Here is a 7,375-nt window from a genome sequence, read left to right as displayed (position 1 = left end):
CATTTATTGTACATCCTGCGTGGAATAGGGCATGCCACTGTTTGTTCTGTTTAGATTTTTAAACATTATGTCTGTTTAAAATGACATTAATAGCAAAAAGGATTACCACATGCAATTTAGCTGTTAGTAGTTACCAGGAGGAGATAATATTTATGCCAGCTTTTTCATGGCAGGTCAATTACTTTGTTAGCACAGGCAACAGTATATTTGTATTGTGCAAGTCTTCCTAGGAACTGAACTGTGCTGGAGAACAGGAAATCATGGGAAGCCGGATGGACTTGAATTAAAAGGAAGGGATTTGTTTTCCTTGTGTTTGAATGCCAGTGCCTGTTGCACTAGTGATTTACTGTACAATCTTCACTTCTCATTATGCAACCTAACTAAAAGAAAAACCTGCAGAAAATTGAAGTGAGTGGACTGTACCTACTCTTACTTTGAATTTAGTTTCTTTTCTCTGAATTAGTGATGTGGCACCACATGGTCTCTACAGGTCAAGGCTCTAGATTCTCAACAAATTTTCAAGGTGCTAATTTGAAGAACTTTCTGAGCTACTTTTGGCCAGAGCCATCCTAATACAAATGTACAAATGATCACATAATCCAACAGAGAGTAGTTAAAATCCAGCCACTTCTGTATGTTTTAGAACTACTGAGACCAAGTTACTTTCATAATCTGCCTGCTACATAAACACTTTATGACTCAGACTGGAGGAGTTTCATAAATACTTTGCTAATGGTTATTTAAAAAGATGCTTCCTTATGAAGGTGCTTAAAAGGTGTGTCTTCCTTTTCCTTTTTTCCTCTTCAATCAGCACATTATCTTAATTGTACCCTTAATGTGGATTAAGCTTCAATAAAAGGAACTGCATTCATTTCACCTCTAGCACTAGAGGCTGTTAAAACTGACTTGCAGTCAGTTCAAGTTTTAAAAATTTGGACTAACGGTAGCATAAATTGCATGGAAAATAATTGTCTGCTTAATAATAAAAGTCTCAATAAAGGCTTAGGCTTTCCCTGTTGTCAGTGGAAGCTGAGCAGTTTTGGACTATGCTGGATTACCTAACAGGCCTGAATCTTAGAGTTAGAAGCTCTAAATTAGGTGTAGAACTGTTCTGCACCTGGAACTTCATTGTTGTAATGGAGATTAGAGCTGGTGAGAGAACTTGGGAGGACCACCTGGACCCCCTTGCAGCTGTTAGTCCCTGTGCAATTCTTTCAAAACCCAGCTCATAGTTTATCTGGCTCTCTCAAATACTCAACCTCCTTCCAAAATTTCACAGCCTCCCAGAATGCTTTTCTCTGGCATGCTACAGTCTTCCCATATTTCACATAGAATTTTTCTTTAGAAAGAAAATATTTCCTTCCAAAGTTACTTTTCAGCTCAGTTCTGTTCATTTCACTAGAGATTGAGTTAAGCCCCTTTAATTAGACCCTGAAGTCTGCTGGCCCTAAGTTAAACCTGGCACTTGCTTCAAGCTGGCCCGGCAGTTTGTTTTTTTTTTTTTTGTTTGTTTGTTTGGTGTTTTTTTGTTTTTGTTTGTTTGTTTGTTTGTTTTGTTTTTGTTTTTTGTTTTGTTTTTGTTTTTTTGTTCCACCAATGACCAACACTCAAGCTACAGCATTCATGGAATTACACATGCACTCATAAATTCACTCAAAGCCTATTTATACCAGCTTGGAATGTGTATGTGGGTTGTGTTTAGCCTTTATATACAATTGCCCTTGGGCTTCAGCTGGGCTTATATTCAACATTAACAGATAATAATTGGTGCGCAGCAGACTGTGTGCAGCAGTCAGCTCTTCCTCACCATTAATCAGAGTTCATGTCTGGCAGATAAACTGTAATATTTTAAACTCCAGGGGGTCAGAAGAGATTGTTCTTCCCCGCTAGAAATGTCACTGGCAAAACCTATCTATCTGAGCTTCCAGGACCAATGTATATTTTGGAATGATGTGAAATGTGCTGCATTTTAAAATCACCCTCTTCTTAAATCTATATTGAAATCACAAAGGAAATGAAATATGTAGGAGAGCAAGGAGAAAATAAGATGGCTGAGTAAGGCAGCCCTGGACTGTGTAGTCCTCCCTTGATACTCAGTATACAGAAATAGCTTTACCTGAACTCTTCACTTTTGTCTTTTAATGCAGATTTGGAAGTCCTAAGCCAGTTCAGGATCAGTGATTGAAATCCTCACTGTGTTTACCTTGGCACTAAGGTTGAGAATGGTCTTGCACACAGTGCATAAATTACACTTATTGGGAAGAAGGATTGCCTAGGTTTAATTAGTTCCAAAGCATTATAAAAAGATACACAGTGCAGACTGTGCAGTTCACAAGGATAATGTCTTCCTTGTTAGACACATTTCTTTAAAGGCAGGTATAAAATAATACTTGGATAGATGAGAGAATAATCAGCAAGTATTTCTTGATACCTAGCTAGGCCTTTGTACTTCTTTTTACTTCTAGTCCCTAAAGACTCTTCTTAAATTAATTTATGTATTACAGTAAGACTTCCAGGACTAGAGCATGTACTGATAAGGAAGTCAATGCATATGGAGGTTTGTATCAAGCAACTTTTATTCTACTGTCAAAAAGATGTGAAGTTTGCTGTTGTTTCAGCAGGGCAGCTGTAAAAGGACTAGAAAGAGAATAAGCCTTAATGAACTGAAAAAAAGCCAAACCTCTCTTTACTGAGTACTCCATTACTGAAGGCACTTGTAGTGCTAAGGGTCCAAAAAAAAGATAGTACACATTCTGTTATGTGCCGTGAAAATCAGATTAAATTATCCCTTTATAAGCTGGTACAAGTAGAGCAGTATCATGTATAGAATAATTTGCTGGCAGAGTTCAAAATGAAACTCAAACTATATAATGCAAGATTCCAAAATCACAGGGCAAGAGAAGATTTCCTTGTTTGGAGTTCAGAGTCCGAACCTCATTTCAGTATCACTTCAGCCAAGGGCTGGATTTTTCCAATTTTCTTTTACTGTCCCAAGTACTTGTGTGTCTAACTGGATCATCCTTTGTGCTTTACAGCTTCAGTAAGCCCTGCTGATTCACATTCCTTCTAACTGCTCCTAAAAGAAAAGCTGACCTCCTTTATTTGCATTTAGACTCCACACAAAATCCCTCTGACCAGTATGCACATGGCTCCCATTCCTAAAATTCAAAGCCAGAGTAGGCTACTCTCTCAATTTTGCATATTAGAATTTACCACGTGTTCCGGGTGTTCTGTACTAAGTTGGAGTACTCAGAACTGTGTTGTCCCTGGCACAAAGTTGAAGACATTTAGTCTCATCGTGCTTGAGACCTTTACAACTGCAACACACAAATTAGGTGAGATGTTCTTATTTAATTCCCAAGGACAAATGACACTGCAGCCTATTAAGAAATCCCTTAGCAACATCCCTAAATGGCAATGTGACCTGGACCATGACAGCCATGGCCCTAAAGTCAAACAGGGTAGCTGAGGTCACCCATACCACCCTGTGAGCTGCTTACTGTGTCTGGCTTCTCAGGCTTTAGAGGAAGGTAGAGGAATCACTGTCCCTGTGTGCTCATCTCTGAGCATCCTTCTAGACTCTTGTTGCCTCAGTTATCCACTCCAGAAAGGAGTGAAGTGCTTTGATCAGTGAGGTGAGGAGTTACAGCAGCACATGCACATCCCAGCTGTTGGGAGTGCACCAGAGCACTGAGTGCTCCAACACTCTGCATGAGTTTTGGGGTGCTTTAGATAGCTCTGCCCCCTGGGCCAGCAGTGATTTCCCTGCCAGGTCAAACATTTCTCTCAGAGCAGCCTTTTCTCCTTTTCTTTACAGACCAGAAACTCAGAGGAACCACTCTCAGCACAGCTGACAAATCAGAAGAACAATATTGGTTCTAAATGCCATTGTACACCTAAACCTTTGTAATCAGCATCTTTAGAGAGGAAAACTGTAGCAAACTCAGGTTGAGCAGCAGGTTGATGGTATGGTTATCACAGCTCAGCCTGACACAGCCTCAGCTTATTCTGTGCCGCAACAGCAATGAGAAAATTTACAGTAGCCAGAAACTTGTATGAAAATCAAAATTACATTGTCAGAGGTACTGGCCTGAGAATACTGGAACTGAATTTTTTTTTAAGAAAGGCACCATCTACTTTGCATATAATTGCACAAATATGGTGCATGCTGAACACATACAAGAGGTAACAGGTATGTGATACATTGCAGAGCCGGGGCTACAGGAGTGTACCTGTGCTCAGGACTACTATGCTGTTGTAATGTGAAAAACTTCTCTGGGCTGACAGTTTTATAGACACTGACAAGAATTTTCTCCTTTTCCTACAAAAACGTAGTATTTTCTGCTTCTTCAAACCAAAAAGACCTGTATTTGCATAACACATTTAGTCTTAGGCCAGGGTGGATTTACCGCTAATCACATCATTGTTGACTGACTGTGAGAGATTAGATAAAGAATATTCTGTACTTGTAAAGGAAAGATCCTATCTCAACCTGAAAAGGGCTCGAGGTACTGAAATGTAGTTTCAGTTTATTTTAAGCAGAAAGCAGTTGTATATAACACTTGTAAAGCTTTCACGGATCCCTTCACTTTATTTGGTATGGCTGGCCTTGCTGGGAACTAGGGAGAAATGGGAGGAAGGGTTCACACAGTGTCCTTTAGGCACCTAGTTGGCAGGTCCTGGCAGTTATGTAACTTTCTGAAAGCTTCTGATTTTAATCTAATTCAGCTGTTTAAATTAGCTGGTGTGAACAACTGACCTGGTGAGAGCAAATGAGCATGTATGACAGAAAACAAAATAATTTCTGAAACATTTGTCAAAGCTATTTCTGAGCAGATTGTGTATGTAGAATAGATGCTGGAAAAGTCTAGCAAAAAGGTTTGTTGTTTTTTATCTGGGCAGAGCAAAGAAAATAGCTACTAACATTACTTGTTGGGTAGCAGATTTGTCTCCCAAATTCATCCTAATGATAATGTTAGAAATAATACCTATCCTACTTCAATTTCATGAGTCTCAAGGATATACCAGCTCCACCTCCAGATCTGTCTAGACTGTCTGAACAGTGATGGTACACAGGCAGGTCAAGAAATAGCCAAATGAGACTATTACACTGAGAATTACAAAATCTGTAAGCCTCAGTCAAGTCTATGTTGTAACATTTTGGGGACAATATTTTATCTTCTGTTTTCAGTGCTCAGACTGGGAACCAGAAGTTGTTTGAATCCCAGAGAGGAGACCTAAAATCTCAGCCTGAAAGTTCAATCTGACTCAAATTCCAGTAATAATTAGTTTCTGCTGTAGGGAAGTTGAGTTGGGGAAAGTTTGGTTTGAAGGGCAGTTTCAGTTTGAAGGGCACAGGGTTGATTTGCAAATACTCTGCAGAGCTGCAAGGAACAGAGGTAGGAAATTGCACACAACCTTATGTACACACAGCATCAAAACAGAGCATTCTCAGCCTGTGAATTTGTTGAGGCTCTATCAAGTAAGAAATCTTTGTGATGCAATTATAGCTCTTGCATTTAATTTTAAAAAGATATTTACTGTTATTTAATAAAACTATCTGCAGAGAAGTCGGTCATTCCCTGGTGATTGATTTTGGTGGACCTAAAATTTTGCTACAGATGTTTGGCTGGTATCCTCTGTATCCCTTTAAGAGCGATGACCAGATTGACCATTCTTTTACTTGGCTGGGAGCTACAAAGAATAACTGAAATTAAGAGTAACTGAGATTAAAATGACAACAGAAAGGTGATCCTACTTTGCCTTGCTAAAAAGAAGAACAGAATGAAACAAACTGGGCAAATGGGGCTTATGGTGCAGCTAGTTATTTGTTTTATTCTGTTCGGCAGATATTCCATCCTCACAGTGTATTTGTGCTCCTCTCATAGCTGAAGACTATAGAGAAATTGTTTTGCTATGGACAATTATCTATCATTCTTGTCTTCAATAGCTGCATCCAAAGCACGTCACTGAGCTGCAGACAGAGGGGAAATACTTCTGGCATGTGGGTAACTCAGCTGTCTGTCAGTCAGGAGTCTATATTCTGACTCTGGCTTTTGCAGGTTTGCCCTACTTGAACAGTGGTTTGTGTGGGAGAAGTTGGGCTTCTCTTTACACTTCCTGCTGGCCCATGTTTCTGTTATTCCATGGTGACACAAGGAGCAAATTAGACTAGGTTGTTGCAAATTTGGCTGCTGTGCTGGGAAACAGCTGCGGATGAAAACTACAGAAACAGTGACAGGATCTGAGTTATGCAGAAGTATGACAAGTCAGAGGCAATGAAAATGGCACTTGGTGGCAATTGGGAGAAACTTCCTGGAAACTTAGGGCACGGGCAGCTGTTACACTTTGCACAGAAAGCCATGGAGAGTCCAAAATAAGTCCCTGTTACACTGCCTTTGTCTCAAATGAGTGGAATCAGTGAATGAATGCATTGCTCACACAGCTGTTGGCACTGTGAATGCAGGGTGGCAGGAGAGCCAGGGCCTGAATGCCAGCCCAGCACAACGCCCTGGATGTGAGGAGAAGGCTCAGGAGGTGGATGTGCTGCTCCACAGAGGGTTCAGTACCAGAAGGGTGAAGAGTATTGATGGCTAGATATGGGCAGTGTTGCCCTAGGGGACACTTTTTTTCTTGTCTGTTGAAAATAGCATCAGTGCTGACTGCAGCTGAAGCCTCATTTCTTGTAAATGACTTCAATCATAACAGAATTAGTGTGACCACACGGGCCCTGCTTGGCGTTCAAGCTCCTCCTCCTGAGCACTCAGTAACTCTCCACGGCTTAAATAAACAGCTTTCTGAATTTCTACAGGTCTATTAATTTGCTCTGCTCGTTAGCGTTTTACAGCTGTTGCATTGTATGTAATTGAGCTACTCAGAAAGTAAAACGTGTTTCAGCCTAAAGGGTGAGGAGACCTGAGTCCTGCAGCCTGTGCAGTCCCAGGAGCAGGGCTGGGTCCAGCAGGGCCCTGCTCAGAGCCCACCCTGCTGCTCTGGGGACACAACCACGCTGCAAATGGCATTAACTTAACACTGTCCCTTCCCCACAAACTGTAAATATTGCAGCCTCTTCAAAGACATGGCTTTGCTGGGCTCCTGAGCATGGCTCAAATTCTCCCATAGCCCTTTAACAGATAGACTGTTTACTTTTCAGCCATAGTCAGAAGGTCAGAGGAAAGAACTGGGTGAGGGGAAGGGACTGGAACCACCACTCTTCATGTACTATTTAGCAGGAGGGAGTAAAATCTGTTGCATGTTTCTATTCAGGTGCAGAGTACTGCAAATTCCCTATTTGACCTTGCTACTACTTTATTAAAACTGAGGATGAGAGATTTGACAGCTGAAATTACTACAGAAATCTTCAGGAGATCCCTGC

Source organism: Geospiza fortis, unplaced genomic scaffold (genome assembly GCF_000277835.1).
Source record: "Geospiza fortis unplaced genomic scaffold, GeoFor_1.0 scaffold237, whole genome shotgun sequence".
Lineage (NCBI taxonomy): Eukaryota > Metazoa > Chordata > Aves > Passeriformes > Thraupidae > Geospiza > Geospiza fortis.
This window is presented reverse-complemented; position numbering follows the sequence as displayed.